Source organism: Protopterus annectens, chromosome 7.part0 (assembly GCF_019279795.1).
Source record: "Protopterus annectens isolate FY-2018-M chromosome 7.part0, PAN1.0, whole genome shotgun sequence".
In the NCBI taxonomy this organism is placed as follows: Eukaryota; Metazoa; Chordata; order Ceratodontiformes; family Protopteridae; genus Protopterus; species Protopterus annectens.
In genome coordinates this window covers 1,048,308,495-1,048,321,608 of record NC_056739.1, presented here as the reverse complement: position 1 = coordinate 1,048,321,608, position 13,114 = coordinate 1,048,308,495, and positions in this window count along the sequence as shown.

The window sequence follows — 13,114 nt, the reverse complement described above, 5'->3', positions numbered from 1 at the left end:
AAAATTGGTGGGGTCTTCTCTGATAATCTCCTCTTGAGCAGAGGATCCAGGCAGAGGTGTCCTCTTTCCCCTTTGCTATTTGCATTCTATTTAGAACCATTGGCAAAGAAAATAAGGGACTCAGAAATTCAAGGATATAACTGGTATGGTAGTCAAGAAAAAGCTGGCTCTATTTGCAGATGACATTATTTTATACCTGACAAAACCAGAAATAGATATTAAGGTGTTGTGGAACATATTGAGACAGTTTCATATATGTTCAGGATACAAAATTAATGAAGCTAAAACAAAGCAATAGCAGTAAATTATGTACTCACATACAAATTGGTTCAGCAATATCCATACTTATGGGGAACTGACAAAATGAAGCATTTAGGAGTATGGGTTAAAAATGATTCCAGTGTGTCAGCTAAGGAAATGTTGAAGAGACTAAACAAAAGATAATATAAAAACTGAGAAAATGGGTGTTCTGTTATATGGATATCAATTGCAAGATACAAGCAGTTAAAATGTTTTAGTCCCTTTAGTCTTATACACAGGTCAGGTATATTTTTATCAGCCAGAGAAGAAGTTGTGGATAGCAAATAATAAACAGCTGAATGATTTTATCTGGGAGGGGAAGAAGGCAAACATCAAGTGGGATAAGCTTATTCTTCCAAGAGAACAGGATGGATTGTGATTACTTGGTTTGAAGGGGTATTTCAGAGCAACACAGTCAAGACTCCTATATATAACACAAGCAGAAAACTATAATTCAAAGTGAAAAGCGATGATGATGAAATGGGGAAAACTCAAGAAACAAGGAAAGTCTGGGATTTTGGATGCAGACCTTTAAGGAGAATAATAATCATACAGAATATTATATTCATAAAGTAGGAGAAAGTATTGTAAGAACTAAGCCAACACGGGAATGGAGAAAGGAGATTCTGGTGATAGGGATTGATACAATTAGGGATACAGGCAACAGGCAAGAGGGGGCTGGAATTTATTGGAGAAAACTGGCAAAGCAACCAAGGTACTGGGAGCAAATAACTAGAACAGGAAAGGTAACAGACTGGGAGGATGCCAATAATTTATTTGGCGGCAGGTTAGAGATTGCCTCCCCTATCAAGTATTGATAAAATTTGAGACCCTGTGAGTGCACTGGCTAGCTTTTGCAGAACACTGGCATTGAGTACAGGCAAAGAGAAAGACATAGGGGGGTCCTAAATGAAAGACCAGCACTGATAAGAGTTTTTAGTAGAATCAAGAACAGAAGCTGCCATTATGAAAGGAATAATTGGGGGCGTGGCTAGGATGCTGAACTGATAGCTGCACTTCATTTCAGCTCTCTTACCTCAATACAATTCCTGACAGGAATTTTACAAAATAATATTTAATTTGAAGAAATATTTATTACTAACTTATTTCTAATAACTCTGAGCATCTATAAGAAAATTTTATTGTCAGAACTTGAATAATTCCTGTCAAATTAATTACTGGAAAATCAGCACCAATATCAGCTTTACAGCATGAGTCATCTAAGGAATACAGCACAAGACTCTTCTCTCAAAAAAGACCTGCAGTCTCTCATTACAAATATACAGGAACTTACAATAAAAATCGACAAGATGGACAATAAAATAGATACTTTTAAAGAAAAGTGCTCACAACAACTGGAACAGCTTCAAGAAATGTTTACACAGCAGAAAGGACAGATATCACTTATTGAACAGTCATTAAGTGACATTGACACTAGAGTCCAAACAGAAGAACAACAAACTGAATTCTTACTTCAACAGAATACATATTTACTAGAAAAGCTTGATGATATGGAAACCCGAACAAGAAGAAATAATATTAGAATATATGGTCTACCAGAAAATCTGAATCTGAAGGGGACAATATGATAAACTTTCTTACCAGCTGGATACCAGATGTAACAAAAATGCCTGAAGCCCTTTCATATGGTATAGAACGGGCGCATAGATCACTTGCAGCTTCTGCAAAATTCTTCTTCTCGGGTCCGGTAAGAGCAGCGAGATCTATAATTGTGAGACTTTTTTCTACACAAGATAAAGATCTTATATTAAGAAATGCTTGGGCAAATTCTCCCATCAAATACAATGATTCATTAATAAGATGTGACAATGATTATTCTACAAAGGTGGTTTCAAAAAGAAAAGAATTTCTACCAATAAAAAAACCTTGAAAAAAAAGCAATTGAAAGTCCATCTTTTATTCCCAGCAAGACAGAAAGTTTTTCTATCAAATGGACTAAAAATCTTTGAAACAGTAGATTCAGCAATAAAATACCTTACCAACAACAACATCCTAACACATGAAGAATCTATGGACTGGACAATAAGTACACCGAAGAGAAATGCTGAAGTAAATAATTGGAAAACTGTTGAGCAAAAGAAAAAAAAACTAAAGGACAAATAATCTTACATATGTTATATTCTGTAAAATCTAAATAAATATACTAACAACAAAAAGAAAAGTTCTTCTGTGTCTTCTGTTACAAAAAAACACAGGTTGCTTTCAATTATATTTTAAATGTCAAAATTAGCATAAATGTAAATACATTTATCTCAAATCACATCAATATACTAAGCATAATTTAAACATGACTCTATTTTTCATTATTATCCATCTATTATTTTCATATTCTTAATCAGAGTAATCAATGCATAATAATGTTCCCAAATAGTTTATTTATTTATTTATTTAATTTATTTATTTATTTCCTCTCTTTGTGTTTTGTTGTTTTTATTTGTTCTCTTCTTTTTATAAAATCTTCATTAACTTATAATATTTTAATCAGTATATGGTTATATTGCTTAATAGGTATATTAATGGCTGCTATATAACTTATTATCAGTTACATCCCTGACAGCATTACTTTTTATAAGTTAAAAGTGTCCCTGTTTGGATAAATGCTGTTTGATAAATGCTGGGCAGAAATGTGTTGCTTTTGAAATGAAGTATTTCAGTTAGGATGTATCATAAGACTACTTTAAATAATCTTAAAAGATGTTCTGCCTTTGACCCATATGCACATACTGATATAGTCCAGTGAAAAATATGTTTTAAGTGATATTTTGAGGCTATAAGTCAGGTGTGTTGTGGCTCCAGACATCCGGAGTTGAAAGATGCTTGTGACTAGCTTAGATATCCTGTTGTCTTTTCTTTTGTAGAGAAATAAGGCATGGCATGTTTAAAATGCAAAGTTTGACAGTTGTGAACACTACTCCGCAAACTAGAGTGCTCAAGGCACACTACATGAGTTTGTCACCAAGTAATAGAAGGGAAAAGAAAAAAGAAAAAAACACATACCTTTTCCCGCTTGGTTCTCGAGACAATTTAACAGCCACAAACATCACTAGAAACTTGAGTTACTTATTGCTTGTCACATTTACTTGTGTACGCCATCCCCTGACTCTTTCTAATTGACGTCTAGTCAGAAAATAAGCTAGGTTCACATTTAAAGATACAGAAACCTAAATTCCTTCTAAGGAAACATAAATAATATAAAAGGTTCATATAAATATACACAGATATATATTTTTGAAGCACTTTCAGTTTATGGCTACTGATGTCTTCTAGCACCTTGATAGATAAGGACATATATCTGCTTGTCTTTCTATCAGTTTAGATTTCCAGACATTTTAGCTATCTCTTACTATGTTTTATACAGCAGAGTTTAAAGAGCAGAAATTAATCATCAGCAAATAAAATCACTGCTGTTTTACAAATTCTCTAAAGAAACTAGTAAATGTCAAGCAACTGACAGGTTTGTTTTGGGGAGGGTTGCCATTTCCCATGCTGGTGCTCCTGCAGAATACTACTGATGTCCTGCTGCCAAGGTATGCCCTCGGGTGTGCAGGTGGGATGCAACAAGAAGGTTGGATGTGCATTTGGCAAATCAGACATTTAGATGGCGGTATGGTACACTAGATGGAGAAAGTGGAAGCAATGATTGTATAGGCAACTATAATGAGTAACATAACAGCAGTGGATTTGACCCGGTGTGTCAATTATACGATGTTTATATCCCATGTGGCTTTGGGCTTTGTCGAAGCATCTGTGTTCTACACACATATTGTGTTGGATCTGATTTGAGTGGAAGGGGGAGAGGCTTAGCCCACACCCTAATTTGTTACTGGGTTGCCATGCATTATGGGCATGCATTGTGGCAGGTACTCAACGGGCTATCCATCCTTAGATGGCTCATGTTGTTCCCGTTTGCTCATCTGAATGGTGACTGCGGCTGTGCTCTTCTTGTTATGTTGCCTGGCTGTGGCTTCACCCTTCTTATAATATTGCCTGGCTTTTTACATTATCAAGAATGACACAATACTAGTGTATGTGGGTATATCATGTTACTGTTAGTGTGGACAAGGATGCTTGACAATGCAGCTATGATTCTTGGACCTTTCTGCAGATGGGTGTGTTGTCTGGCAGTTGAGAGCCTGGTTGTTCCTGATCAGCGGACCTGTATTTTCGTGTTCCAATGTGACTGCATGAAAGGATGCCAGTATTGGTCTGCAAGTTTGGTGGGCAGTAGATTTGTTGGGGATTGATTCGAGGAGACACTTGTATTATGGCTGGGGCACTTGACATTTGATAAATGTATCCTCTCAATGATGCGTTCTGTCTGATCATTGGCTGTAAAACAGCTTTTATGAGAAATATTGTTGTGGTGCCAGTTAATGATTTGGATTAAATGTTTCTATATACAGTCGTGAAGCAATTGCCAGGATAAATGGTACTCTTGCAGTGCATGGATCATCGTGGCTGTCCTCTGATGTTGGAGGAAAACAAGCTTCTTGGACACCTTTTGACGTGGTAAAGGTGTTACCCCATGGTTTGAACGCTTTTGTCTATTTGCTGCAAAATGGGTTGGGAATTTTGGCCTGTAATATTTTCAGACATGGTGGTTTGAATCTTGGCAGCTTCCATTGTTTTGATGTGTTCTCCAGTATACTTTTGTTCAGTCGTGGGATTGAATTACTGGTGTTGAGTAGGTCAGGATTGTATCTCCAGCACTTGTTGTCAGCAGATAGACTCACTGGTTGGGTGTCAGTCTAAGCTGTGGGAGTTGATGTGTGATATACATAGATGTTTGCTTTGAGGGTGTGGTCAAGTGCGCTGCAGTTTTACCTCTGTACTGTGTCAGTTTTGATTGTGCAGGGTCCCTCTGTGGGTCGATGGAAGTGTTGGCAACAAGACACTCAATCAGGTAACAACATTATGAGTGGTCTCTTGGATAAGGGAGATGTCTAAATTGTGATCTTGTTGTCTCCAGCCATGGGAATTGTCTTTGAAAAGCTGAAAAATGCAATCAGAGGAACATATTTAATGTCTACTAAAGAAATATTAATATACTTGTACATTGTATTGCATTTCAGTTTATGTTAAACATGAAATATGATGTGGTTTCAGAACTATTCATGTTTTTATTCCAATATGACTTTGCAAATATTAATTTAAACACTGGTTTCGGACTTGAGTAGTCTAAAACAATTGCACAACAATGGTACTGTATTATACAGTAATGTCAGTAAATAGTTTTCAACAGATGTATGAAATATACAGTTATAGATTTTAACATGATGTTTATTAATACCCTAAATTATTTTGAAATAATACTACCTTAATCTAAATATTTGTACCTTTTTGAAACCTGCTTAGAAATAAGTATTATTGAATTACAATAAGATGAGTAAAGAATATATGTATATATTTTAGCTGATTAGATTATCTTAATATATTATTCAATTATCTTTATTTAAAACTAAGAGGATAAGAGAAACTGATCCAAATATTATTTGTGAGGGTAGAAAGTTTGTTTGGTTAGATTCACTAACCAAACAAAGAGGTATGTTACCTCATAGCGACAGGGAATGTTTTTCAAGGTTAAGAATTACAAGTTTGGAAGTTCTTTGTTTTTTTTATCCTATCCCTTTGGTGTCACTCAGAAATATGCAAAAATCATACAAGAAAAACTTTTTGAATTCTGTATCCAAGATGGAACTAAGAATAAACAATATTTACATAAACTCACACATAAAACAAACTCAAAACTAGGAAATGAAATGTTTATCCATAAATGTTAATGGTCTAAATAATAGTAATAAAAGGAGAAGCCTATTCAAGTACATAAACTTACATAAACCACAAATAGTCTTTTTACAAGAGACACACTTATTAGATAGAGATATAAACAACTTAAATATTAATAATTACACAGTACTAATAAACTCTCAATACAAAACAAAAAAGAGGAGTAGCTATAATACTTTGCAACTCAACTATAACACCTAAAATAATTACTACTCATCAAGATACATCAGGTATGTTTTGTCTAGTTTCAATAGAGTTAAATAAGAGAATCTATACGTTAGTAAATCTATATTGGATCCCAGGACTAGGATTACAAATAGTTAAACAGCATTTTGAAGAGATAATTCATTTAACTAAGGGTAGCCTGATATTGGCAGGAGACTTCAACTGTATAATGAATGAAAAAGATACAGATTCTAAATCCAAAAGAAGAAAACAACCTATCTCTAAAGCACTATCAAAATTTATAGATACATTGTATTTAAAAGATATAAATGAATTTGCAGAACCAGATTCACTAATCTTCACATTTTATTCTCATAGATATAAAACTAACTCTAGAATTGATAGAATATATGTTGCCAATGACCTAATAACAAAAATTGACAAAGTCAAAATCATAAATTGTCCTTTATCTGATCATAATGCCATAGTCTTTGAGATAGAGCTTACACCATTTTATTCAAATCCCATTACTAGGATACCTTCCTATATCACAAAATTGAGAGATTTCAAAGAATTTTATGAAGAAACAATCAAAAACTTTCTAGAAATAAATTACACAGAAGATATTTCAGAATTATATGTCTGGGATTCATTAAAAGCAGTTACATATGGGAAGATATTATCCTGGTACATAAATAAAAGGAAGTTATGGAATAAAGATATGCTAGACTTACAAAACAAAGCAGATAAATTGAAACTGGAAATACAAAAGGGTAATGCTACTCAAGTTCAAGAACTTACACAAATCAATAAGAAGTATACAGAATTGCTACACCATAAGATTATGATTAACTTAGAAAAGATAAAATAAACTCATACTCTACTAATTCAGCACACCTGAGATACTTAACTAATAGAACAAAAAATAATTAAATCTAAGCAAATAAAAGAAATATTTATTCCCAATACTAACAAAAGAGTTATGGAACTAAATGATATTTTAGAAGCATTCAGACTCCAATTTAACATTGATAATTCCATAAATACTCAAGATACACCTACTAAGGATATAAAAAATACTTAGAAAACAATATTCATATTAAATTAACACAAGAACAAATAGACATTATAAACAAACCAATCAATATGACAGAATTAAAATCACAAATCAAAAGCTCAAGACAAATAAAGCACCTGGCCCAGACAATATGCTACCAGAAATGTATAAATTAATACCCAATCAAGCCATATCTTTATTATTAAAAGTATATGATATAGCCAATAAAGATTTGAATATACCACCCTCTTGGAAATATTCATTGATATCCCCAATTATCAAACCAGATAATGATGAGAAACAGTGTTCCTCATATAGGTCAATATCATTACTCAATATAGACTACAAGATGTTTATGGCTATATACACAGATAGGATCAAACACTTTCTTCCTTTCTTAATTCACAAAGATCAAACAGGTTTTATTAAAGGAAGAAATACTTCAGATAATATTAAAAGAATACTAACATTAATAGATTATAGCAAACATAAAGTCCTAAATTTAAATGTAATCTCATTAGATATTAATAAAGCTTTTGATTCAAGTTAACTGGAACTTTCTTTCACTAGTTTTAAAAGAATATAACTTTCCTTCTAATTTTAATAATCTTATCCAAATACTATATGAAAAATCTACTGCATATGTTAAACTGGGATCATATAGATCAGGCCCTATAACAATAAAAAGGGAACTAAACAAGGTTGCCCTTTATCACCATTGTTATTTGCATTACTCATAGAACCCTTTGCAAATCAAATCAGATCAAACAATAACATAAAGGGCATTTGTATTAATAAAATGTTAAACCTTAAAATCCAACTCTTTGCTGATGACATACTATTAACTCTCTCAGATGCAAATGAGTCTTTGAATGCTCTATTTAACTCCATGAATAAATTTCAAAATATTTCAGGCTTAAAACTTAATGAAAACAAAACTAAAATTATGCCCTGTAATTGTAAAAAAAAATTATATAAACAAAAGATTTTCCAAATATATAGTAACAGAAAGTAAATTATTATATCTGGGAATAAATCTACTCAATGAATTAACAGATTCTCTAATATTTAACTATAATAAAATACTAGACAAAATAGAACAAACAATTGGTTACTGGAATAAATATATCTTTTCAACAGCAGACAGATTATATCTTATTAAAATAATCATATTTCCCAAATATTATACTTAATACAAAATTTTTCATTGCCACCTCCCAAATATATTATTCAAAGATACAATAAACTAATTTTAAATTTTCTATGGTTTCCAAATAAACCCCATATAGCCTTAAATAAACATTTGCCAGATTGGGAAGATGATGGAATTAATTTACCGGATATTGATTTATATATTACCTCATCTGTTATTAAAAACATAACACTATGGTTAAATAATTCATACACACCTATATGGAAACAAGCCCATGAGCAGATTTACATAGAAATCAATTATAATCACATACAAGACAACTTAACAGTAATACCATCACCCCTTATATGGATGTTAAAAGATTATTTTTAGGAAAAGGAATAATATTAATAAATTGCCATCAAACTATGTAAGCTCTACACTTTCAGTGTTCAGAACATATATAAACAAAATACCAAATATTAATTCTTGGATTTTTCTTATTTTCCCTATAGCTTTTACACCAAATATTCTAGATGCATTCCAAATATCTAAAATAAATATACTTAAAGAAGAAACATTACTCTTTTGGCATCAACTTATAGAGAAAGGGAAAATTCTAACAAAGGAACAGATAATTTATAATTATAATATAAATAAAGACAATTGGCTGTTTTACAAAATCTAAGGCATTTTCTTATAAATAAAATAGAACAAATGCAACCTTCAGTTAGACATGAAGCTCCAAAACTCATTGAATACCTTATTCTTATCACAAAACAGCCTTATCAGGGTACAGGTTATTTGTCTAATATCTATAAAATTGTTAAAAACAAAAACTATCATGAAAAATTATACTGGGATTATTATACTTTAATAAACAACCATCCTCCAGTTGAAGAAGAAAAAAGTAATATTCTAAAATCTTCCAAATTTTCTACATTATCAAAATACTGGCAATTATTCACTTGGAGATATCTACACAGAAGTTTCTATACACCACATAGGTTAGCCAAAATGTAATCTATTGAAGATCAATGTTGGAGATGCCATACCAAGATAAAAGCAGATTGGCAGCATGTTTTTTTATGAATGTATATGTCTCAATATGTATTGGAAATCTATTAATTATTTTTTTCAGACTGTTTATAATGATAATTTTCAATTAACAAAGTATTTAATTTTATTCAACTCTCCTATTCCAAACTGTGTACCAAAAAAAGACACTAAAATCCTATGGTCACTATTGGCAATTTCACGTAAAATCATAACTATACACTGGAAAAATGAGGCTTACACTTAGCTCAAGGAATTTGAGACTTTAACAACAACAGTTGCTCACATGGAAATATTAACAGTGAAGAACAGAACTAAAAGATCTATTTCTTACTATTACTCTTGGATGAAAGTACTGGAAATACTCAAAAAGATCGAAAAAGATATATCATCTTATGTTTCTAAATTTATATAATATAGATTTTCAATGTTATTTGCATAGACACCAATGTAAATAGTTGTATAATGGTTTGAAGTTAGTAATGTTTTAGAATTGTAAATATGTTATTTATCTTTATTTCATGTAATGTTTAAGACATCTTATTTGAAATAATAAAAAAAATATTTAGTGAAAAAAAAAAGAAAGGAATAATTAGTAGAGCATATAAAATATTGCATGATAACTACAATAATCAATTAGAGGAGGTTAGAAAGGATTGGGAAGAGAGATTGGATAAGCAATTCACAAAGAAACAATGGGTGATGTATGTATGTCTTCAAAATGTGCAACAAAGTCTAGATGATTTAGGATCTTTGCTTGGAAGTATCTACATAGGTATTTTTATATCATGAGTAGACTCCAAACAATTTTTCCTCAGGTATACAGCAAATGTTGTAGGTGTGATGGGGAAGAAAGAGGTAAGTGGGAATATATTTTCTGTGTGTAATGAGTTGGCAGACTTTAAAGATTCTCTGTAGACTGCTCTATCAGAGATGCTAGGTGAGCAAATTACTGCAACTAAGGAAATTTTTTGAGCTGTGCTACAGAATCAGAATTGCCTAGTTATAGCAAGGAATTACTAGAAAATTAAAATCAAAGTTTAAACCAACTTTACTAGCAGTAGTGAAGATAATAACAGATAAAACAACTGGAATCTGATCTTTAGAAAAGGGTAGGAGCAAATTAATAGGGAAAAAAGGGAAGTGTGGGATCAATGTATGCAGAGGAGGAACAAGGTTTAAAAGAAGGCAGGATTTGAATGAGCTATGTAATGGTTGACTTACAATGACTGGATATAGTACAAGTGATGTATAATGTTTGCAGCTACAGTTGTGTCGGCATGGTTTGTAATGGATAATTTCAGAAACAAACGTCTCCACCTGCTGAGACAGAAACCAGCCAAACTGTGACATACAATTGCATACAGGCACTATCACCATAGGTGCATTTGAAAAATTACTTGTATATCACAGTTTTGTACTGGCTGCTTTACTAATTTTATTGCTTATTTACTCTATATTTACCTGTTTAAATTCTGAAGAAGTTCTTACTAGTAATTAAAGAACAAAAGTGCTAAATATGAGTTTGGCTGGATTCTGTCTCAGCAGGTGGAGAAATTTGTTTTTGAATTTGTTCTTAGTTTCTTCTTTTGTATAATACAGTTTTGTAACTTTAGTTTGTAATGGATAATGTTTGCAATTTAAAATTGTGTCGGTACGGTTTATTTTCATTTATATAAATGCAAGATTGCCTGTGTCATAAGTGCTAATTTAATAAAGAAGTTTCTAGTTTAAAGCAAAAAAGATAGTAGGGCAGTGGACAGATATGAAAAGAAGTTATACACCTCTTCCAAATAAAAACGTAGCTTACAAAAAAAAAAGATAAGTGGTATGTACTATCTTTCCCTCGTCCAAGGTCTTGGTGACTTTCTCAAAGAAGTCAACCATGTTTAACAGGCATGATCTACCTTTACAAATCTGAAATGGGCTAGGCCCAGAGTTTGGAGATTACCTATGTCCTCATTAATAAGGTTCATAATGATTCTTTCTATGGCCTCGCAGATGAGGCTAGTCAAGCTTAGGGCCCTATAATTCCCAGGGTCGGTTGATGGCCCCTCCTTTCTGCAGAGGGATTACTGTTGCTGTCCTCCATTCTGCCGGAACATAGCCACTTTGTGGGCTGTGGTTAAACAGTGATCCAAGGGGGTCTGCTAGGTCATGTTTTAAGTTGTTTAAAAGGCAACCTGGGATGCTGTCTGGTCCCAATGATGCTGTGTGTGTTTTCGGCCATGGAGAATGGCAAGATGACCTGCTGTTTTGAGCTAATAGGCTTAGTAAATGTATCATTTTCTAAGTTATTGGCTTGGACATTCAGGCTTAGTAAATGTGGCAGATATACTATGGGGAATGACTGGAGGGGACTGGGGGGGTGAAGTTTGCTCCCAATCTGTCAGCTAGCAGGTTGGCTATTAACTTCGATTGAGTATGGATGGTGCCATCCACAAGCAGATCAGCTCATTGCTGGGTATTCCCTTTTAGATTTTGGATATAGTTAAAGAATGTCTTGTGATTATCCTTCACTCGGGAGACTATTTTTTCTTCATAATTAGCTTTGGAGGACTTGACAGGATCTCTTGTTTGTTTAAGCTTGAGAGGGATTTCTTCCTCTGCTAAGCCAGCTCCCATTTGTTCTTGTTTATACTAGGGGTCCACCAGGGTGGCTTGTTTTTTCAGCAAGACTTGGTTTTAAACAGGTGAGGTACAGCCAATTCTATATAACTGTTTAAGTGGTTATACAGGGCATGAGTGTACACCTCTGCATAAGAGTCTGTGTGAAACTTTTTATACCATCACTTGGTATGAGGTAGTTTGTCTTTGAAAAATTCTTAAGCATTTTTGACCTTAATGGGGTATCTACTCTTATAATTACATCAAATGAGACTGATTTTTTGGTCCAATCTTACAAAGGAGGACGTCAAACAGGGGGCAATGCTCTACCATAATAGTGAGTACTATGTCCAGGACATTTAAGCCTCCTGTGGGTGTGTTGACTAACTGTTCAAAAGCATTTGTATTACCAAAGTCCAGGAACCTTTGAGCCAGCATTTTTTTTGCTCATGTGTGTTTCCCATTCAATAGGATAATTAAAATCGCTCATGAGTAAGGTATAGGGCTGTATGGCAAGTGACTCTAGTAAGTTCATGTATATAGTATGCTTTTCCTGTTCCATGGTGGGGGGAACCTATAGCTAACTATGATGTAGTAGGGGACTTTGCCTATAGTTAATTGGATATGGAGTAGCTCAAGAGAGTCATATCATTTAACCAGTCTCAGTGTGCACTTATCTTTAATGAAGATGGATATATTTCGGGCGGCGCAGTGGTGCACAGGTTTGCATTGTTACCTCACAGTAAGAAGTTCTCCAGTTTGATTCTCAGCTGGGGTGCCTTCTGTGTGGAGTCTGCATGTCCTCCCTGCATTCATGTGGGTTTCCTCCAGAAACTCAGGTATCCTCCCACATTACAAAGACATGCGTTTGGAGCATTTCTTCCTGGGCCTCTGCTGAAAATTGTCTCATTCCAAGTCAGACTTTCCCAGTAAACAAATGTTAAATAAAATAAAAAATAAATAAAATAAATCTCATCCTTTGGTTCTTT